The 24,098-nt window shown below is 45.2% G+C and overlaps 1 pseudogene across 1 annotated transcript; it reads left to right on the forward strand.

Moving 5' to 3' along the window:
* The first annotated feature begins 1,630 nt into the window (after positions 1-1,630).
* Positions 1,631-22,526, forward strand: LOC146187979 (ixochymostatin-like; annotated as a pseudogene). Its single transcript, XR_014707170.1, has 4 exons — positions 1,631-1,817; positions 5,038-5,277; positions 6,586-6,813; positions 22,391-22,526. The product of XR_014707170.1 is annotated as an ixochymostatin-like (transcript).
* The last annotated feature ends 1,572 nt before the right edge of the window (positions 22,527-24,098 follow it).

Consider the following 24,098-nt stretch of genomic DNA (forward strand, 5'->3'; position numbering starts at 1 on the left):
TGCTACTGACATCCCCCCTCCAGCGCTGTGCACTGCGGAGAAGCCTGAACGGGGTAGCAACTTTAATCGATGATTACGTCACTATTTCAAAAGCTAAAGCCAAAATATTTCGTATACTTAACATAAAAACCCTGCAGATTCGACCCTCTGAAGCGCATCAAATTCTAAAACCTGTGCAGCTTCCCTTTAAGAGCGCGCCGCGCAGCCATCGACGGTTCTGGTTCTGGTTCTGGTTCTGATTTTGGTTTGATTCTCACTCGGAGAAGATATTGTAGCAGGCAGGCCCCGACTGAGAAGTCGTAAAAAGAGCGATGCGCTCAGTTTGCAGTTAGTCTCTCGCCCAGTCTCTTTTGTAAAGTGTGTCGCCTCTCTGTCTGCTGTGAATAAGTTTTCTGTACCCTGTGCTTCGTGTTATTGTTATATAAAGTTAATTGTCGTTTTGTTACTGCAAGTTCGTCTCCCTACGTCTCATTGTGTGTGTGTGTGTGAAGTGCACGTCGCCTGCCGAATCGAGGAGCACCTTGGAGAGGTGAGGAAGATTTGAAGAAACAAGAAGAACCTGACGTTTACTAATCCGGTGCTTTGGATAGCTGTGCGTAAACTGCATTTACTATTCCAAACCTGCTTGTCCATAGTAAAAATAAAGCTGCAGGACGGTGACATTCGATGTCGAGAACAATAGGCGTTTACGTTTATTAATTAATCTCTGCCAAACCAAACGACACCATAAACAATCTCATACAATCCCCCTGTTTGCCCAAGTGCATGCCCTACTTTAGAGATTTACAGAATCTGTTCAAGGCTTACTTTGCTGTTTCCATGCTTTGCAACAAAAGTTAGTATAGAAATACTTTTTGGTTCATACCTGAGCCTTAAAAGCTGTCTGTGTGAGTACCAAATGAAATTGGGCTTTCTCCACGCACTTGTCGCTGCTGTTCAAGCTCTACTAAGCATGTTTGTAGAAACATCTTGTTTGAGCGTGGTAGTATCCAATATGAACAAACTGTCCTACTCTTTAAAAGTGTGCACTTATTACAGAAATCGCAGGATAACTGTTCAGTCCAAATGGTAGACCTCAGAATTCGTTGAGACTCGCCGGAGACTATTTACAACTTTGTTTCATACTAATGAACTAAGCCGCCGCTTGCCTGCTCTCTAATTATGAAAGAAAATAATCAACTGGTAAATCCCCACTCGATGAATCTGAGATTTAATCGAGTGTCTTTGGATACTATTTAGATCTTCGGTTCACAATAATCAATTAAACAACCCTTTAACGGTCCTATTCTTAAAGAAAGCTTTCCGATCAGCGCCCTTTGAGTACCGTATACTCTCTTCTCTTCCTCGACGCCCTCCATTAATGACTTCCTTCGTAAACTCGCCGTCCTGATGTGTCATTTCTTTCTTGCGGGCGATATAGGACTTTTCCGTTCATTTAAACTGGCAACTGGAGAAACCTGATAAAGTTGTGGCTGAAGGCGGAAAGTGCACAGCCGTGGACCACGAAAATAACAATCACGTGCGAGAACATGTGTATTAGAAGGCAGAAGAAGAGATAGGCTGTGTTCTGGCGCGAGTGCACTTACAAAGGGCCAACTTCCGTTCTCCGCTGTGGCTGCCACAATGGCGTGATGTCCTGCGGATACAAGCTTTATTTTGTCATGTTTGTCAGACCTACCACGAGCTCGGAATTATAAAGGCCGATCAGAGAACCTGCACACGCACTTGCTCCCCCGGTGTTAGAAAGAAAGCTGCGAATATGAAGACCGTTCTTGTTCTGCTGGTTGCTGCAGTTGGGGTCTACGCCACTGATTCCGGTAAGCCGATGCTACTGCGTATGCGAGAGCTCAGTTTTGTCGCACCGTATACCTAGGTTCAATTACCTTGAGTCAAGAAATTTTGAGCAGCGCAAGAGTAGCAAATCGTAGCTTTGTTTTTGAGGAATTGCACTTGCTAATAAAAAACAGCCGCTCTAAACAAAAGTTAGTGAGTATATTGTAGATTCGCAATTGTAGATTGCTGCCTTTTGTCTTTTTTTTTTTAAGTCAACCAGTGGTGGAGGTCGAAGATTGTTTTTAAGCATGAAGACATGGTAGGCAAATATCAGTTTTAATAGCCTATAACAAATCCTAAATACATTTTTTTTTCTTTCATTACAGCCTATAATAATCTGGATGCTCCCAAATGCTCAAAATATTTTGACTAGTGCAAAGAAATTACGTGCGTAAAAGTTGTACATATGAAGAGGCAAGGCAATAAATTTCGCTCAGAACAAACATTACCCATGCAGAATCACCAAAGCTCAGCCATATTTCGGTGTTTGTTTTTCTTTTTCTTGCCTTGCACTCATTTTGGATACCAAACGTTGTCTGTTTAGGTTAAGTTTTCAAACACAATTTTGATTAATCGAGAGTACACAACCTCAAAACGTTAAATCGCCCATTTCGCGATCACAGCATTCGTCTATCCTTTATCGCTATCCATTCCAGTCCTCTCTTGTCTAATATAAACCAGCCAATTGACAGCTTTTATAGATATGTGTAATGTCAGTTTTGTGTTGTGTCGGCTACACCTGCTACTTTATATCGGTCAGAAAAGTTTCAGGGCCCAGGAAATATTTTTACCCAAAGGCTTGCTTTTAAGGAAGGCAAACTGAAGTATTGCGCAAGTGCTGGCTCTGAAAACCGACAGGGTGTCTGCCAGGTGAAATCATTGCATCATTGTTGCCAGGCTTATTTCGCCTCTAAGCAAAAGGAGTGTGACAATAACTGCACGAAGTGCATATCCCGCATCACTACAGCATTGAAAATGGGTCGCTCATCAGTGCACTTTATTTGATTAGATCATTTCTGACCGGTCATCTTTATACACAGTATACCAAGTTCCTCTCACCATTAAAAAAAAAAAAGCGCTAGAGAAAAGTTTCTTTGCACAGGGAATGTGCAGCCAGGGGGACACTAAGTGTGAGGATAATTTTCCTCGTTATATCAGTAATTAACTAAATTCAATAACTGACACTTTTATACACATCAGTTAGCATGGAAATTTATTATGAAAACTATGAAAAAGTGGCGTTTTATGGCTACTGTACTCTGTATAAGTCTGCCTGTATCTGTACACATACGTGTCCAAAATTTCAGCCCGATCCATCTCGTCCCAGATACCGGACAAGAATGGCGATTTACAAGAATGACAAGCATTTGGATTTACAGCTAATTTGGTAGCTTTTTGTTGTTGCCCAGGGAACCAATCGTCTGGAACAAAATCGTGCTCACAGAGATTCGTAGTCTTTGCGAGCCAATAATAAAAATGTTGGTTAAAATTAAAAACCTAAAACTATCACCTATTACGCTAATTGTTTATCAGATGGATACACAACAGATGCGTCACGCCAGGCAAGAACCCCTTGCCGAATACCGCGGTCTCCCATGTGTAATTAGAAGGATAAGGCTAGATTTGAGAGGCATATCGTAGGACACAGGCGGGTTTCTAAACGCCTAAAAAAATGTCATGCAATGCCTCAATTCTTAGTTTTTAAATTTAAGCATGCATGCTAACTGCAGTATAAGAGAAGACAAATATTACGATGAAAATGCACCCTCCTGGTCGAATATCCCATGTACAAATATAAATTTTGCGTAGTGCTCCGTGTAAATTTGTTTAAAATTGTAGCTTTGAAAACCGCTCAGCTCAATACAAGTGATGGTACTCAACATGTGAGTACAGAAAAAAAAACTCAGGTAACGGGAGCAACATGTACCTTCTTTGGAAAAGTAACCAGGCTGCATGTTTTGATTCTCGCGTGTATTCTAAAGCCAACATTGATTCCCAGAGGGTCGCAACTTGTTGAGAAGTAAGGAGAGGAGCTCGCCTTTACTTTGCACAGATTTACAGCTTCAGAAGTTTTACGAATTCTCTGCTACCCGATCTGGAAATGGAACACGCAGCCTGGTTACTTTTAGCAAAGACGGTACGTGCTAAAGGTGCGTTGACAATCTTCGAAAGTCGCTTCTACTGAAGAAGACTGATTTTAACGACAGGGAGTCTGCTGTCACAAATAAAAGGAAGAATTGATAACCTTGTGGACCCCATCTATCTTTGTCTTTAACAAGCAAACTTCAGTGTCATTAAAGCAGTGAATAATTGAGGGAGAAGCGCCCCTCAGCACGGACCTTTGGAGCGTTCGACACAATTGGCATAGCGGTCGCCTTCAAACCCCTAACGAGGAACTCGAAGGCTGGAGGTTCTCTACGCTTCGTAAATTATGAAACGTTTATAATTCACTCGCTCATTGAGATAGATTCCTACAAATGCATTTCTGAATTTGTCTGAAATATCTGCTTCCAAATTTTGCTTGCAGAAATTGGTGCTTCAACTTTGATTCCTAATTCCTTCCTGGAGGATTATATTCCCTTATTATTTCCCTTCTATGCAGAGTCTACCATTCTACTGGCCTAAGAAATTTGGGAAAATTATTTCGCACTTTAAGACCGACCTTTCTTGTCACGAAGTGCAAGTTTTCCCGTCTGTTTGACCTTAGAATCGTTGTTTTTTTTTTCTTGTTTGACCCATAGTTTATGTATCGAATTCAATGGCTCACACGTAGTTAGGCCTTCATTATTTTGCAAGTGTCTCCCTGGCTTCAACATTTGAAGGGCTTTATTGATTTTTATCCCACTCTTATGAGACTATACGCTGTAAGCGTTTGTGCATCATCTTCGCTCATCTGCAGTCCCCCTTGCAGGGTTATAAGAAGGAGCTGTGTTCATTGCCTTCCACTTAATCATTAAAATATTGAAATTATTTCAATATTTTCAGAAATAATTGTCTGATTTATTTTCCTGCGCACAAATTTGCTACACATCAACAACGGAATTATAACCATAAACAAGAAAAGGCAAAAGTTACCTACGCAAGTGCATGGATAAGGCGCGAGTATAGTACATTGCGCTTGAAAAGGTCCGTGAAAGCGCACGTACATACACGGACACGCGCGCATTCATAAAGACGGATGAATTGATCCGGAATGCGTTGCAGATGATGCCGAGCGGCCGGTGTTTCCGTTCCGTCCCGACCCCCAGCTCTGCGGCACCAACGAGGTGTGGAAGCAGTGCGTGAGCGGCTCATGTGCAGAGACGACGTGCAAGAAACGCACCCTGGGCCCCGCCTGCACGGCCGACTGCCGCTACGGCTGCTACTGCGCCGAAGGATTCTACCGGAACGACGAGGGAAGCTGTGTGACGTTGGACCAGTGCCCAACTCAGGAAGGAGGGGCAGGTATGTCCCCCACATAAAACGAGGGAAGAAGATACGTTGAATGTTTGGTATCGCTCGTGATATCCCTCTCCGCACTAATTGCCAGTTATTTGACACGGCGAGTACTGTAGTTTTAACACCTGTGTGAACGGTATTCAGGAGCAAAAAAACCTGTGTTACAAAACAGGCAATATCCCACCTGGAATTACGAAGACGAAATGGGTATGAGTGGCGGATACAGACCGGTAGGATATAGGGTAAAATTTGGAGGACGGCTTGTTAGTGTACCAAAGTGCAATACAAGAGAAGAGAAACAGGGTTAGCGAGGGCTGAAATCAGGTGTGATCGGGAAAGTTGTTGCCACAAAATAACCTTGGAAAGCTCGGTTCATGAAAAAATTCCGAAACAATTTCGGGCTGCAGTGAAAGCAAGCTGGCTGAGGCTACTGGCGACGCTTATGTGGTCGGCGACGATGATTCACAAAATATACAAAGACAAAATGCAAGCATATGCTAGCGAAAGCGGTGACAAATTGTCAGCGCTCTTTTTGCGTGACTCGTATGTTATAGAACAATCCCAGAATTAACAATTTGCGTAGTGAAGAAATCAGAAGCTCTTTTACAAGCGTGATTCTGAGTGGAAGCGTTAACTGTATATAAATCATGCAAGTGTAGATTTTTGCTACTGGTTGCGAGCAAATCAAAAGCTCAAAACCAAGCTTCGCTGTCTATCAGGCGTGTGGATCATTTACGTCAATATAAAGGATCTTAAAAATTTTCACAGCTGCTTGACAAATGATTTTCAAAATTCAGTCCTTTGTTTTTTAACGCGCAATTAACTACTCCCTAATGAAATAAAACAGCGCAAGGAACGGGACGAAACACGAAGGAAAGGAAACAAAGACACGGGCGCTGTATAATGAAATACAGCTCCCGTTCTTTGCGCTGTTTTATTTCATTATGCAGTACCAACTAGCCCGACATCTCGCACTTCTTAACTACTCCCTGTAAGCGCAGACAAAAACTTTACGTGACAAAAATTTCGTTCAAAGGAAACTTCGACCATTCCCATCTACATGTAAATAATTGTAGCTCACACATTATAACAGTTGCTTCAGAAGGAAGAAGTGCACGAAGGATTGTTGGCTTTTTTGAGTACTTCGTACATATACTCCCCTACATTCAGAGCTCTGACGGTAATTTATATCAAGTCTCGGGGCCTGGGGGGCTTGGTATAAAAGCCTAGATGGTTGCACTCTACGGGCACAGGCTGACAATCTTCCTATTACAGGCCTCCTACCAAACCCATTAAACCTAACTTTTTGTGCAGAATGGCCTCACAGACCATGCGGCACCAACGAGGAATGGAAAAGTGTGCGTAAGCAGGTCCTGCGCTGAGGCCACCTGTGAGAAGCGAACCATCGGCCCTGAGTGCACTTTCGACTGTCAGCAAGGATGCTACTGCTCACAGGGCTTCTTCCGTAACTCCGAGGGCAATTGCGTCGCCGAGGACCAGTGCAGCTCAACGGCAGTTTAAAGCCTGCCCTTATCTTCATGGGTGAGCATCGCTGTTCAGTGCATGTCTACGTAAACCCTGAGGCCACGCGCCATAGTCTCTAGTCCATGTCCCCCTAACACCAAAGTGTAAAAATATGTCAAACACTTTTTTATACATTGAGGCCATAGTAATATTAGCCCAAAACATGCCTGTAGTACAACTTTTGCCCTATAAACTATTTATTGCTGGCTGTTCCGTGTAATAATAATTATTATAGAATAATTATGGAACAGCTGAATACGCAGGTAAATGAAACCTTTTCTGTCTTGAAATGTGCGCTTGTCGGAATTTAACTGCGTAAGTATGAAAGGGCTCGTAAGTGGTTCAAAAGGTTTAGCAGCGTTTAAATGCATATCATTTTGCATGGTTTTTGTTTGTTTTTTCGTCGACGCTATTACAAGCGGTCTTGCTGTCCATACTTTTTTTCAAACTCCTTAATTGGTGAAGAGCTCAGGGATTCGGTCAACACTCACATGATCATAGCGATATTGTAGCGCAAAACAGACAAGACACACGAGAAGACCGAACAACACGAGCGCTAACTTACAACAAAATATTTTTTCCACACATGCAGCACATTTATACGCCAAAGACAAGGTATCACATGTGCTAACAGTATCATCGCCGGAGAAACGACAGTTCCTTATAACATAAACAAATCGACGGAGTGCTACCACGTCTCTCCGGAAGCATTTATCCTCTCCGCTTCAATTATTGCACGTGTGGTCATATTAAAACTTCTTGCTAGCACAGCAGTTTGTTCAAAGTATGACTTGCAAGTTCTAGATTTACAACAAAAAATGTGATTCACAAGTGAAGTTCCCTTCCCTTTCTTGACGTTACGTGCGTGCTCCATTAATCGCTCCTTTAGGCATAGCCCTGTCTGTCCGATGTAGTGGCCACCGCATGATAAAAGTATCTGATACACGACTCCTGCAATGCAACATATGAAAGGCTTCTGATGCAAGCACGTGCTCCGTTACTGTTTGTTTTGCCAATCTTGCACAAAGAAGCGAGTTCTTTCGGAGCCGAAAATACGACGGTTGTGTTTGCCCTTCGTCCAGTTCTCTTTAGATTATGGGAAGTTTGGTGCATATACGGCATTACAACCAAACGTTTTCTTCCATCGAGCAACGGAGGCTGGTGATCACCATTGAATTTTCTCAGAAGCCTCTCGGCAACAGATACCTGGACCTCGGCAGGGCACTTAGCATTAGTCAACCTTGTGGATTGTTGATTAAAACATTCGTTCAGCTTGTGCGCACACGATTTTTTGAGTAAGTTCTGAAAACTCATGTTGGCGATGGCTCTTTTTACGGGTTATGAATGTGCGGGATGATAAGGCAATACGGGTTTGTTACTACGAGGCTGGTAGGCCCAGCAAATGCGAATAGGGTGGAAGGTCAAGATAAGGTCTAAAAACCTTATTGAGTCATTTACTGGCAATTCAGTGGTCAAAACTAGTGGGTTAAAACAATCCTTCATGATGGTTAAAACGTTTATGGCCTTTGACTCTAATCAGCCAGAGTCACTGCGAACAAGGATTAAGAAATCATCAACAAATCTGAAGATTTGCAACACGTCCATACCCTCAAGGCGACTGATAACAGTCTTGTCAAGTTTAGATAAAAATATGTTGCTTAAAACGGGGCCAGGCATGAACCGGTACATATCCCGTCTTTCTGAAGGTACGGTTTCAGTTTCAGTTTAGTCGTTCAGTCCTGTCCGACTCTTCGTGACCCTATGGACCATGTCACGCCACGCTTTCCGGTCTCTCACTATCTTCCTAACATCACATAACTTCATCTGCAGTGCCTCGAGGATGCCATCTAACCAACGCGTTCGCTGCCTACCCCTTCTCCAGCGACCCTCAACCTTTCCCAACATCAAATCTTTCTCCAGCGAGTCCTCTCTTCTCATCAGATGACCAAAGTAGCTGAGCTTAAACTGACCCTCCAATGAGCAGTCAGGGTTTATGGTCGACAATATCGACTGATTTGATCTTCTGGCAGTCCAAGGAACTCTCAAGAGTCTTCGCCAGCACCACAATTCAAACGCGTCAATTCTTCGGCGGTCAGCCTTTTTCACAGTCCAACTCTCGCATCCATACATCACAACTGGAAAGACCATAGCACGAGTTATACGGATCTTGGTTGGCAGACTAATGTCTCTGCTCTTTACTAGGCGGTCAAGGCTAACCATTGCTCTCTTTCCAAGAAGCAGGCGTCTCCTAATTTCATGGCTGCAGTCTCCTTCCGAGGTAATCTTGGAGCCCAAGAACAGAAAATCTGTCACAGCTTCCACTTCTTGTCCATTGATGCTCCAGGACTTGATAGGGCAAGACGCCATGATCTTTGTCTTTTTAATGTTCAGTTTAAGCCCAAACTTCTCACTCTCTTCTTCTTGTACGCGGATCAGAAGTTTCTTGAGTTCCACTTCACTTTCTGCCATTAAAGTGGTATCATCCGCATATCTAAGGTTGCTGATACGTTTTCCAGCAATCTTCACTCCAGCTGAAGACTCGTCCAGACCGGCCTTCCTCATGATGCACTCTGGATATAGGTTAAATAGTAAGGGCGACAGTATGCAGCCTTGCCTAACTCCTTTCTCGATCGGAAATCAATCAGTAAGACCATGCCCAGTTCTGACTGTGGCCTCTTGCCCTTCATACAGGTTCCTGAGGAGACAGATGAGGTGAATTGGAACTCCCATCTCTTGGAGAGCTTGCCACAATCTGCTGTGATCTACGCAGTCAAACGCTTTCGCATAATCAATAAAGCAGAAGTAGATGGGTTTCTGGAACTCTCTTGCTTTTTCCATGATCCAGCGAAGGTTAGCAATTTGGTCTCTAGTTCCTCTGCCCTGAACAGTACGGTTTACCTTTCCAGTTAATGAACGTTGATTTTAAATATAATGCTAAAAGTTCTAAGAAGCAGCCCACTGATATACCCGCCGTGTTTTGGAAGGCAACACACCTGAAATCTTCAATGCACTCCTCAACACAGCAGAGCACCTTGTCATTTGGCAACGAGTAATATAAATCGTTAATGTCAACAGAAAAAAGCATTTATGTTGACACCAGGCACGTCTCAGACAAACTCTATGATTTCGGTAAGACGTGATGTCGGTCTAGTCGGTTCATGGTTATAACAAAACGAAACTGCGCGAAGGCAACGGGACAAGAAGGCACGAATACTGCGCTTGGTGTGTGTGTATTCGTGCCTTCTTGTCCCGTTGCCTTCGCGCAGTTCTGTTTTGTTATATCTATGATTTCGTAAGAATTCTTAACACCAAAAAGGTCGTCATTCCGTAAAAGGTTCAACTGTTCTTGCAAATACATGCAAACAGTGTTCTGCCATGTGCCAGTTTCAGATATGATTACCCTGAACGGTTTTTCTGCTTTATGGGTTTTAACGCTAAAAAAAACCTCTACAAAATCCTTCTTTTATTTATTTCTTTATTTATTTCAAATACTTTCCAGGCCCGAAGGCATTACAGAAAGGAGTGGTACAGACAAAAATAAAATATACAGTGCATAGCTATACAATAATGAAGTTATATAATGGCGGAAAATACAGTTTTCTTGAAATTTGCAACATCAGTAATGGCAGCGATGCAGGGAGGAAGGTCGTTCCAGTCAACGCTAGTTTTAGGAATAAAAGAATAATGACACATTTTTGTTCTCGAAAATGGAACACCAACTTTAAATACATGATCGGAACGGGATGAAATGTATGAAGGGCTCGCAAAAAGATGATTCTTTAACAGAGGGTTATGATGATACATTCTCTGGAAAATACACAGTCGAAAACACTTTCGGCGCGAAGAAAGGTCGGGTAAGGCAAGTGTGTTTTTCATGGAAGTAATGCTAGCGTGACGGGAAAAGTTAGATAAGATGAAACGTGCTGCACGATTTTGAATGGATTCTAATGTGTTTATCAGTGCGATTATATTAGGATCCCAAACTGCAGATGTGTATTCTAACTTTGGTCGTACTAATGTTTTATAAAAGGTTAGTTTTATCGGCAGAGGCGCGGTAGAGAAATTTCGACGCAAGTATCCAAAAGTCCTGTTGGCGTTATTGGTGACATGTTCGACGTGTCTATGCCATGATAAGGTACGCGAGATATGAACACCTAGGTATTTTTAAGAGTTAACAGATTCAAGGCGAATGTCGTGAAGAACATAAGTACGCTTGTTGTCAGTGATGCTAGTGCGACGCGATAGATGCATTGTTTTACATTTATTAATGTTTAGTCGCATGAGCCATTTATCACACCAGTTAGATATGCTTGTGAGATCATCCTGAAGATAAATAAAATCAGTCTGGTTAGATATTTTGCGATAGATGACGCAGTCGTCTGCGAAAAGCCTAATAGAAGAATGAGAAATGCATTCAGGAAGGTCGTTAATGTATATTAGAAAGAGAAGAGGACCCAGTACCGATCCTTGTGGTATACCCGATGTTACGGAAGTGCGAGAGGAGGAGCAGTCGTTAGCAGAGACATACTGGGTACGATTTGATAAGAAACTTTTAATCCAGTTGAATACGTTAGGGTCAATGTTAAGCATGCTAAGTTTAAGAATTAGGAGATCATGGGAAACAGTACCGAAAGCTTTCGCAAAATCCAAAAAAAGCACAGTCTACGTCAATGTTCAAGTCAGTGTGGGCAAATAGGTCATTAGTAAAACATATGAGTTGTGTTTCACATGAAAATGTCTTCCTGAAACCATGTTGTTGTGCTGAAAAGGAGGAATTCGACTCAAGGAAATCAATCAGATGAGAATATATAATATGTTCCAAAATTTTACATGGTATACTTGTGAGTGATATAGGACGATGGTAATCGGGGGAATGAGCGCTACCTGGTTTAGGTACTGGAACAACCTCGCCAGCCCTCCAATCGCTTGGAAGTACAGAGGAACCTAGAGACTGGAAAAAGAGCATCGAATGCAAAATGGAAGAATATGGGTCAGTGATTTTCAGCATTTTAGAGTTGATTGCATCTTCACCTGACGAAGAAGATATTTTCAAATTTTCAACCAGCTTTTGTATGCCAACCCAGTCTATACTGATAGAGTTCATTGGTAAAAAAAAAAAAATTAGTTACAGACGGTACAATATTAGGAACACTTTTGTGAAAAATGGAAGCAAATACATTATTTAAAACGGAACAACACTGGTTCGGAGGAATCGCGACATTATCAGAACGGGCTAGTTGAATTACCTTGTCTTCTTTGCCCCCAACAACATTCCAGAATTTACGCGGATTGGATTGCAGAAGTGATGGGAGGCTGTTATCGAATTTTTGCATCTTTAACAGCCATTAGATATTCTGCATGAATGCGATGATATGCTGCCCAGCGTTCAGGAAGGTTGGATGCTTTGGCGCGACGAAAAATACGCTTCTTTTTGTTGCATAAGCGGCGTAGGGTTTTAGTAAACCATGGTGAGGTAGGATATGAGACAATCCTAATTTTAGGTACGTAACGATCTATTAGTTCAAGCAGTTTATTTTTGTACAATGACCAGTTTGTTTCAACGGTACGTTCGGAAAAGTTTACAGTATAGTCGGATGTGAATGATTCTAGTTCAGCTGCGATGGACGCGGTGTCGGCGGCATTATAATCACATATGGTCTTAACAACTTTCTTGGTACGGACATTCTTCTTAATTGTCAAGTGAAGCAGTGAGTGGTCACTCAGTCCTTCTAGGTATGTTGGCGGAGAGACCAAATTGGGAGCTGTTGTAAAAAAGAGGTCTAAAATATTAGACGAAGTGCTGGTGGTGCGTGTGGGTTTATTAATTAGCCGGATTAGATTAAAATCGGCGCACGTGTCTAAAAAATTACTGCACTCGGAGGATGGTTGCTTAAGGGAGGAAATACCATTTTGCCACACTCTATTTGGGAAACTGAAATCACCCAGTAAAAATAAATGTGACTTTGGGTATCGAACAACCAATTTATTAAGTGCATCATGAAGGTTAGTGCAGAAAGTAGTAGGTGAGGATGGAGACCTATAACACGCGCAAAGGATAAGGTCACCAGTTGGAAATGTAACGTGAGTGCAAACTATTTCTAATGGGGAATCGAGAGAGATAGCAAATGAATTGATAGCAGAGCTCACGGCGATCAGAACACCTCCGCCTGATCGGAAATCACGGTCGTATCTGTAAAAGTTGTATGTTTTTTCGCAATCTAGTATTTCATTATTCTTGATTTTTGCCGAGAGCCAGGTTTCAGTGAGCACAACTATATCAGCCGAGCATGCACTGATATGTGACGATAGTGATGTACGTTTGTTGATGACACTTCAAACATTAGTGAAAAGAATTGATATGCAGTTTGTTTGCTTTCGATCTTCAGATAGTTATGCTGAGCTTGAATGTGCGGAGGGCGAACCCGGTGGTCGTACGTCTCTTCTAGGGGTAATCGTGCTCCTACTTTGTCCGATTTCGCATACTTCATCTGTAGCTGCGCAATAGATGTAGCACCTTTTACCTATGATCAATTTGTTGTGCCACAAAGAATAGAACTGACCGCTAGCCTTGCCAAAATCGTTAAGGGCTTTCCGCGATTTACGGGTGGCTTTGCAAAAATCTTCGCCGATAGAAACGCCATCTTCTTTAAACTTTGCTTTTTGCCAAAGTATATATTCTCTCATTTTATAGGACGCAAACTTAGCAACAACAGGTCGTGTTTTGCCATTTGCAAAGCTGCCTAACCTATGAGCCCTATGAATTGTTACTTCCGAGGAATTCAAATCGAGACACTTAGAAAGGAAATGATGTATCTGAACTTCCGATTGCACCCACGTTTCAGACGAATTGTCAGAGATGCCATAAAATATTAAGTTGTCGCGTCTTGACTTGTCCTCCAGCTCGTCCAGTCTGGACGCGAGCGCAGTGCTCTCATTTGAAACTGCCTCTTGGACTGCTGTAGTAAGATCGCTAATAGAAGGCGTGTTTTCGAGACACTCTACTGCGGCTTCCACGGCAGTCATCCTATTAGAGAGGTCTGAAACCGTATCAGATAGCGCTTCTTGGTTAACCTTAAAGGGACACTAAAGAGAGAAAGGAAGTGGGTTTGCATCGATAGAATGCCAGTTCCTGATTACAAAAAGACCACTCTTACTGAAAACAGAGCTGTTATAAGGTAGTAAAGAAGAATAACAGAAATACAGGTATCGCCACCACAGCAAAACGGCCGAGGCTCGCAACTACAAATCACGTGACGCGCTAGGGATCCCGGAGGCTGACAAATGCGAATTACGTTGAATGTTTGAATGTGGTAGTACGTTTTTTCTCAAACATGATAACACGCTTTTATCATGCGTAAACGACGGCGAAAAGGCAACGTAAACGTTGCATGGCAAATACAAAAATATACTTGGAGGCGCCACAGGCGCCCACTTCAGTTTTGGTTATGTTTCGGCTCAGGCATTTCATGCGCACTCGGATAGTTTGTTTGAACCTGCAGCGCCTGAATTACGAGCTTGGAGCAGCAGATGCGCCTTGATGGTTCCCATTTGAGCATTCGGAGGCACGAGCGAGCGAAATCCGCTACCGCCGACACACTCCTTCGTTCACACTTCTGCGCCAACATATCGCCGCCGTTGCCGCTTCGACTGCGACCTGACCGCTTGACTGCAGCTACGTACGCCACGAAAAGCATACATATGCTAAGTACCGAAGGAAAAACGCATTATCATTCAATTGTTCACTAAATCATGGCACATCTGACCAACATATACTGCGTCAACAAGACCTTCAACGTGCTATTTGCAGGCGTCGTAAACAAAAGGGGCATACTTGCCGCTCATACCAAGGAGAGCGTCGATATATTGTGCTCGTCGCCCGGCGAAAAAAAGGGCCTCGGGTAAAAAGTAAAAACTCAAAATAACGAAGCATCAGAAATACATTACAAAAGGTAAAAAAAAAAAACGATTTGTAAAAAGAAAAAAATGCCACAAGCGGACTCGAACTCGCTACTGCTTGCTCCGTATCGTTCAGCGCTAACCGCTCGGCTACGCCGCGCCACAAGAACGTTGGAAATATTTCTAGTTTTTATGTCATGGCCCCATTTACAATAAAGTGTTTCTGCTGCCGGTCTAAAAATTAAACCTTCTTGATCATCGGCGCATGCTGCCTGCTCTCACGTCTTGCAACCAATGTCCTGGATGCCTATGCGCACTATATTGTGCACTGGATCCATTTTAACATGTGGAATTTCACAGCGCTGGCAAATGTAGTGGCGCCGGCACTTCGGTCATGTTCTGCTACTGTGGACGTAATTTTCGCTGAACACGGAGCTGTAGCACAAACCTTGAAGGAAAAAAGTGTGACGAAGCTTCAAAACTGACACGCGCAGCAGCGAGGACACTATTTTGCTGGTAACTAAATCTTATTTGTATGTAAACATGTCGGGAAGCGTTGCGATGACCGAGGGCTCGGTTTGTCTATACACAGTGCAAGAAGGAGCGCAAAAGCTTGAGAAACATGTAAAGTATTGTGCATTACAAGCGCTTTATGTTTTTTTTTTCTTCTTGTATGGGCCCATCGCTCGGTAAATTACTCTCTTCATCGTTTTATTTATTTCGGCTGTGGCCGTCATTGCGAGTACGCTGTTGCCATCTTGGCCCTTGAGGGATGTGACGCCGCGGGCCGCGCCGGCTTGCTAGCTATCACGGACTCTCCGCTTACGTCATAGTGTGCGTCACTCAACTCCAACTACGTAGTTGGAGGCCACAGTTTGAATTCGACCGGCGGGAACAAGAAAAAACCTCAACTTCTTATCGCAATATCTCAGCCATTATTCGATTTTTTGCTGCCGGATATGCGGCGACAGTGTCACCAAATGTAGTTTATTAGATTTTCATACCATCTTTGGCTGTCTTTAGTGTCCCTTTAAGTTCAGCTATGGCATTCATCATTTCTTCATGTCGTGTATCAAACTTGGATGATAAAGCAGCTATCGCGGCCATAACTTCTCTATGCTGACGATCCTCTTCCTTGTTAAGACCAGGATTTTGTTCTATATCTCCGGAAAGTAAGAGTAACATTGCAGTAGATACACAGTCATTCAACGTGGCAGCAAGCACTTGTGGGCAAGGGAATAGCAGCAAACATACATTGTTTGTACGCTTTCAAAAAAGCGATTCAGATTGACTAACCTGCACAAGAAAGCAGAATGGAGAGCTTAGCGACCGCATGGTAGCCGCTCTCCCATGCCCACTGGAAGCGCCTTGTAGATGCCAGTTGCTTAAATAGGCGCGGTGCAGTGCTGCCACTGACGGATGTGTAGATGTTCCACGAGACACGGACGTGAAGGTGATGAAGTTTTCCGTGATGAGATAAGGCCTCTTGTCAACTGTTGGTAGGCGCAGATCCAGCTTGAAGTCCCATGCAGATGTAGACGTATAACACGTGTCAGTCGGTGAGAGCCAGAAGCCATAAACAGCAAGCTGCACAAGAAAGGAGAATTGAGAGCTTAGCGACCGCATAGTAGCCGCTCTCCCATGCCCACTGGAAGCGCCTTGTAGATGCCAGTTGCTTAAATAGGCGCGGTGCAGTGCTGGCGCTGACGGATGTGTAGATGTTCCACGAGACACGGACGTGAAGGTGATGAAGTTTTCCGTGATGAGATAAGGCCTCTTGTCAGCTGTTGGTAGGCGCAGATCCAGCTTGAAGTCCCATGCAGATGTAGACGTATAACACGTGTCAGTCGGTGAGAGCCAGAAGCCATAAACAGCAAGCTGCACAAGAAAGCAGAATGGAGAGCTTAGCGACCGCATGGTAGCCGCTCTCCCATGCCCACTGGAAGCGCCTTGTAGATGCCAGTTGCTTAAATAGGCGCGGTGCAGTGCTGGCGCTGACGGATGTGTAGATGTTCCACGAGACACGGACGTGAAGGTGATGAAGTTTTCCGTGATGAGATAAGGCCTCTTGTCAGCTGTTGGTAGGCGCAGATCCAGCTTGAAGTCCCATGCAGATGTAGACGTATAACACGTGTCAGTCGGTGAGAGCCAGAAGCCATAAACAGCAAGCTGCACAAGAAAGCAGAATGGAGAGCTTAGCGACCGCATAGTAGCCGCTCTCCCATGAGCACTGGAAGCGCCTTGTAGATGCCAGTTGCTTAAATAGGCGCGGTGCAGTGCTGGCGCTGACGGATGTGTAGATGTTCCACGAGACACGGACGTGAAGGTGATGAAGTTTTCCGTGATGAGATAAGGCCTCTTGTCAGCTGTTGGTAGGCGCAGATCCAGCTTGAAGTCCCATGCAGATGTAGACGTATAACACGTGTCAGTCGGTGAGAGCCAGAAGCCATAAACAGCAAGCTGCACAAGAAAGCAGAATGGAGAGCTTAGCGACCGCATGGTAGCCGCTCTCCCATGCCCACTGGAAGCGCCTTGTAGATGCCAGTTGCTTAAATAGGCGCGGTGCAGTGCTGGCGCTGACGGATGTGTAGATGTTCCACGAGACACGGACGTGAAGGTGATGAAGTTTTCCGTGATGAGATAAGGCCTCTTGTCAGCTGTTGGTAGGCGCAGATCCAGCTTGAAGTCCCATGCAGATGTAGACGTATAACACGTGTCAGTCGGTGAGAGCCAGAAGCCATAAACAGCAAGCTGCACAAGAAAGCAGAATGGAGAGCTTAGCGACCGCATAGTAGCCGCTCTCCCATGCCCACTGGAAGCGCCTTGTAGATGCCAGTTGCTTAAATAGGCGCGGTGCAGTGCTGGCGCTGACGGATGTGTAGATGTTCCACGAGACACGGACGTGAAGGTGATGAAGTTTTCCGTGATGAGATAAGGCCTCTTGTCAGCTGTTGGTAGGCGCAGATCCAGCTTGAAGTCCCATGCAGATGTAGACGTATAACACGTGTCAGTCGGTGAGAGCCAGAAGCCATAAACAGCAAGCTGCACAAGAAAGCAGAATGGAGAGCTTAGCGACCGCATAGTAGCCGCTCTCCCATGCCCACTGGAAGCGCCTTGTAGATGCCAGTTGCTTAAATAGGCGCGGTGCAGTGCTGGCGCTGACGGATGTGTAGATGTTCCACGAGACACGGACGTGAAGGTGATGAAGTTTTCCGTGATGAGATAAGGCCTCTTGTCAGCTGTTGGTAGGCGCAGATCCAGCTTGAAGTCCCATGCAGATGTAGACGTATAACACGTGTCAGTCGGTGAGAGCCAGAAGCCATAAACAGCAAGCTGCACAAGAAAGCAGAATGGAGAGCTTAGCGACCGCATGGTAGCCGCTCTCCCATGCCCACTGGAAGCGCCTTGTAGATGCCAGTTGCTTAAATAGGCGCGGTGCAGTGCTGGCGCTGACGGATGTGTAGATGTTCCACGAGACACGGACGTGAAGGTGATGAAGTTTTCCGTGATGAGATAAGGCCTCTTGTCAGCTGTTGGTAGGCGCAGATCCAGCTTGAAGTCCCATGCAGATGTAGACGTATAACACGTGTCAGTCGGTGAGAGCCAGAAGCCATAAACAGCAAGCTGCACAAGAAAGCAGAATGGAGAGCTTAGCGACCGCATAGTAGCCGCTCTCCCATGCCCACTGGAAGCGCCTTGTAGATGCCAGTTGCTTAAATAGGCGCGGTGCAGTGCTGGCGCTGACGGATGTGTAGATGTTCCACGAGACACGGGCGTGAAGGTGATGCAGTTTTCCGTGATGAGATAAGGCCTCTTGTCAGCTGTTGGTAGGCGCAGATCCAGCTTGAAGTCCCATGCAGATGTAGACGTATAACACGTGTCAGTCGGTGAGAGCCAGAAGCCATAAACAGCAAGCTGCACAAGAAAGCAGAATGGAGAGCTTAGCGACCGCATAGTAGCCGCTCTCCCATGCCCACTGGAAGCGCCTTGTAGATGCCAGTTGCTTAAATATGCGCGGTGCAGTGCTGGCGCTGACGGATGTGTAGATGTTCCACGAGACACGGACGTGAAGGTGATGAAGTTTTCCGTGATGAGATAAGGCCTCTTGTCAGCTGTTGGTAGGCGCAGATCCAGCTTGAAGTCCCATGCAGATGTAGACGTATAACACGTGTCAGTCGGTGAGAGCCAGAAGCCATAAACAGCAAGCTGCACAAGAAAGCAGAATGGAGAGCTTAGCGACCGCATGGTAGCCGCTCTCCCATGCCCACTGGAAGCGCCTTGTAGATGCCAGTTGCTTAAATAGGCGCGGTGCAGTGCTGCCGCTGACGGATGTGTAGATGTTCCACGAGACACGGGCGTGAAGGTGATGAAGTTTTCCGTGATGAGATAAGGCCTCTTGTCAGCTGTTGGTAGGCGCAGATCCAGCTTGAAGTCCCATGCAGATGTAGACGTATAACACGTGTCAGTCGGTGAGAGCCAGAAGCCATAAACAGCAAGCTGCACAAGAAAGCAGAATGGAGAGCTTAGCGACCGCATGGTAGCCGCTCTCCCATGCCCACTGGAAGCGCCTTGTAGATGCCAGTTGCTTAAATAGGCGCGGTGCAGTGCTGCCGCTGACGGATGTGTAGATGTTCCACGAGACACGGGCGTGAAGGTGATGAAGTTTTCCGTGATGAGATAAGGCCTCTTGTCAGCTGTTGGTAGGCGCAGATCCAGCTTGAAGTCCCATGCAGATGTAGACGTATAACACGTGTCAGTCGGTGAGAGCCAGAAGCCATAAACAGCAAGCTGCACAAGAAAGCAGAATGGAGAGCTTAGCGACCGCATAGTAGCCGCTCTCCCATGCCCACTGGAAGCGCCTTGTAGATGCCAGTTGCTTAAATATGCGCGGTGCAGTGCTGGCGCTGACGGATGTGTAGATGTTCCACGAGACACGGACGTGAAGGTGATGAAGTTTTCCGTGATGAGATAAGGCCTCTTGTCAGCTGTTGGTAGGCGCAGATCCAGCTTGAAGTCCCATGCAGATGTAGACGTATAACACGTGTCAGTCGGTGAGAGCCAGAAGCCATAAACAGCAAGCTGCACAAGAAAGCAGAATGGAGAGCTTAGCGACCGCATGGTAGCCGCTCTCCCATGCCCACTGGAAGCGCCTTGTAGATGCCAGTTGCTTAAATAGGCCCGGTGCAGTGCTGCCGCTGACGGATGTGTAGATGTTCCACGAGACACGGACGTGAAGGTGATGAAGTTTTCCGTGATGAGATAAGGCCTCTTGTCAGCTGTTGGTAGGCGCAGATTCAGCTTGAAGTCCCATGCAGATGTAGACGTATAACACGTGTCAGTCGGTGAGAGCCAGAAGCCATAAACAGCAAGCTGCACAAGAAAGCAGAATGGAGAGCTTAGCGACCGCATAGTAGCCGCTCTCCCATGCCCACTGGAAGCGCCTTGTAGATGCCAGTTGCTTAAATATGCGCGGTGCAGTGCTGCCGCTGACGGATGTGTAGATGTTCCACGAGACACGGGCGTGAAGGTTATGAAGTTTTCCGTGATGAGATAAGGCCTCTTGTCAGCTGTTGGTAGGCGCAGATCCAGCTTGAAGTCCCATGCAGATGTAGACGCATAACATGTGTCAGTCGGTGAGAGCCAGAAGCCATAGACAAACCAGCTGCACAAGAAAGCAGAATGGAGAGCTTAGCGACCGCATAGTAGCCGCTCTCCCATGCCCACTGGAAGCGCCTTGTAGATGCCAGTTGCTTAAATAGGCGCGGTACAGTGCTGGCGCTGACGGATGTGTAGATGTTCCACGAGACACGGGCGTGAATGTGATGACGTTTCCCGTGATGAGATAAGGCCTCTTGTCAGCTGTTGGTAGGCGTAGATCCAGCTTGAAGTCCCATGCAGATGTAGACGTATAACACGTGTCAGTCGGTGAGAGCCAGAAGCCATAAACAGCAAGCTGCACAAGAAAGCAGAATGGAGAGCTTAGCGACCGCATGGTAGCCGCTCTCCCATGCCCACACTCTCTCTTTGACTCTCCTTTGCCTTGGCAAGCTTACTGAGGTCGTGTGTCTTGTCTGTTTTGCGCTACAATATCGCTATATTCATGCACCAACAAGCCCAAAAAGCTACGCTTTTGAACACACATGATGATAAAAAAAGGTACTGAAGAGGGCCGCCGAGCCCTATTCATAAAACGGGGCTCGGCCGTAGCTTCAGTACCGCCTTCAATATACGGACACTGAGCATCTCTTCTAGCAGCTGCGCAAGGAGGCTATAGTTACCCAATCCACTGGACAAATTACGGGTCACAAAGGCTCATATATCATGCATTACTACCTTCATATTCCCTATGAACGAATGATCGTTACTAGACAGTTACCACACAGCCTTATATGCTAATATGCCTTTCCCCCTGCGCTAACCTTTCCCACACGTGAAGTAAGGATTTTTCAATGAAGTTCAATAATTACGCAAGCATTGTCCGTAGTAGCCGTGCATGTACCTTCTTCAGCGAGGAAAATTGAGTTAACGAGTAGTCCTGACTTCCTTTCTTTGCTGTTACCGGCGCTGCTAGTGTTTCTTGGAGAAAAAATCGGAAGTAAAGAACGTAAGGTATATTGGCATTTATAATAGTGTTCACTAAAACAATGCTTTGTAATCGCGATTTACATGAAAACACATAATGCTAAAGTCTCCGAATAGTGGTTCTGATAATGAGTGCCAAGGCGTCGGTGTTATAATTATTCATGCCTTGTCTGAGGAGTAATGAGTGGTGCGAGGTACGATGAGTAAGTGAAGCTCCATGAGTGGATAAAGTATGTATGATGACAATGAAATATACTTAAATAGACATAACGAAATGTAACAACACTAAATTACTTTCACGCTTTAATTATTGTGGCTCATGCAAGGGCTAATTTCTTACAGAGTGTTCCTATATGAGTAACCCAATGCGAGATTCATCTAAGGTTATTACTTATAAATTTATGCCTTCTCAAGAAGTAATCCTCCGACCTGGAGTACGCACATGTTTAAGCCCCCGTCTCGCTAGAGGCGAAAACTATACATTTAGCTTTCTGTGTTAAATAAAAGCTTATAGTGATTCTAAACCACTGGATTGTAGTCTGCAGTACATTATTTTCGATTACCTAAGCTGTATTTAAGGACTTGTGCGTTGTATAAAAGCTGAGTCTTCGGCGTAAAAGACTAGATGTGAGCTCCGTAGGAACCTGAGGTAGTCGCCTATAATTAATGAACACATTTGGGGCCGAGAAAAGGCCCTGCAGCAACACAATTGTAACTATTCTTAGTGTGGACTGATAACCAGAATTTTGTACATATTGAGCACGATTTGTTAGTTACTCAATATGTACCAATTGCGACGACACTCGCATTGTAGCGACTAAGTTCCTGTAACCCCGGTCTTGTGTGCGGCAAGTGTGCAACAACAATGCAAGAACTTTAATGGATTTAGTAACATTAACAGCAGAAGTGGGGTAGCACAATGAATGAAGAATTTGCTTTCTCACATGTTGAGAATCTTAGGTGTGTCAACAAATGTTTTTTTTTTTTTTTTTTTTCAATACGGAAGAGTCCAGACGCGCTTACAGAAGACGGATCGCCGTTTCAAAGCACATTCTCTTAATGCTAGTGAAGGTACTCCTTTTACATTTATAACTGTTTTTCTTTTCTGCATGTCCAGGCCACGAAGACATGATGCACGCCTGTACCAGTGAAAGTCGGCCAGCAGACGAATGAAAGAAGCCCTAATAAGTTGCATGTGCAGGCTACCGAGAAGCGCGGAAGACGGAGATGAACACAATAAAATGAGGAACTAACTTGTGCCTGTTCTTGTTATTCTCCAAGCAGCAGGAGGGAGATAAGGCGTCAAAAGGCTGCCGAAGGGAAATATGGTGCAAGACGGTCAGGTTGAAAACTAGTTGGGAGAGCACAGCGGTGCTCCCTGTTGCGTCGGCTAGGGCCCAGTGTAACCTGGTTACACTCGTCACCACCAAATGAGAAAGGGCTAGGGTGTGTGGGGGGGAGATGATGGCCCATGGCGTGGGACATTCAGAATGCAAGGTGCCGAGGACGGTTTTTGACACCACGGAAATAGTAAATAACCAAGCTTCTTTTGGGACTTCAAACGGCGGAGACAAATCTGGGCCAGTGACTTTAAAATGCTTCTGTTCTTGTTTGCTTCCTTTCAAGCCGCGGTGTACGCTTTCAGTTTCGGGCATTGGGGCACTATAACACCGGCAAAGTGCAAGTACTTACTCTATGCAATACGCATATGATTCATCGTGACCTTACATGCGGGAAGCGAGCTTTTTCTTCGCGACCTCGGTCCGAACGCTCGGGACGGCGAAGTATTGGCGGAACTACTTTTTGAAGATGGGCCAGTTAGTGGTGTGGGGTTCGCCATTTATGAACCGGTTGCTGACGACCTCAAAGGGGTAGAAAGAAGCGCTGAGGAATTTAAAGCACTGTCCTACCGGTTGTAGGCACTGAAGCGTTCATAGATGTCGAGCAAGTAATCCACGTCTTCATCACGATGACCAGCGAACAGAGGTGAGTCGCGTTGTCATGTGGGCACACTGCACAGTCGGAGGGGGCGGTGTAGCCAAGGTAGAGGGTCCGGCCGGTTTGGGGCTGCTCTATGTTGACGTGACAATCTTGACAGGTCCCAAACGGCGACTGGAACGTAGCTCCAGCGAGAGGCAGAGCGCAAGGCAGCAAGGGGATTGAGTTTATCATCCACTACTTGTGAAAGAAGACCGGATTGAGACGGCCAGGTCAAAACGGCAAGAAAAGGTATGCTGTGCCTGTCGTTTATTTGTATGGCGAACTGAGGCGCGTGCCACCAGCGGCGCCGCGGGATGACACAAGTACATCGTAGTATGGATGTACGAAGGGCAGGGGTACATGGAAGAACATGAACAGGCCACCAGGGTAGAGATGCGAAGAGATACCGCGATAATGAAGCATAGGGCATCATGGAGGTACAACAGATATGACGTACTTAAAGGTATTTCGTAAGTAATATTGGTACCAGGGCTTAAATTTGGGAACACGGTTTTGTGCTGAAAGGGAGAAGTCCAATCGGGGATAGAAATGAATCATAGACCTGTGCGAAGATTAGCACTTGCATCCCACGTCAAAACTACAAACGAAGCGGTACAGGCAGATATTGGCTGGGCGTCTTTCGAAGCACGAGAGGCTACGAGCAAAATATTGTACAAAGAACGCCTCAAGAAAATGGACGACAGTAGGTGGGCCGTTAAAATGGTTTAATTCTTAAACCTAAGTGGAACTGCTCACGGCGGAGGAAAAGGACAGTAACCAACAAGTATGTAGTGAGGCAGGACGAAGAAATAACAACATTAAACGACAGGTAAACAACTCACAGG

Source organism: Amblyomma maculatum, chromosome 5 (genome assembly GCF_055883805.1).
Source record: "Amblyomma maculatum isolate TAMU_Amacu chromosome 5, ASM5588380v1, whole genome shotgun sequence".
NCBI classification, from domain to species: domain Eukaryota; kingdom Metazoa; phylum Arthropoda; class Arachnida; order Ixodida; family Ixodidae; genus Amblyomma; species Amblyomma maculatum.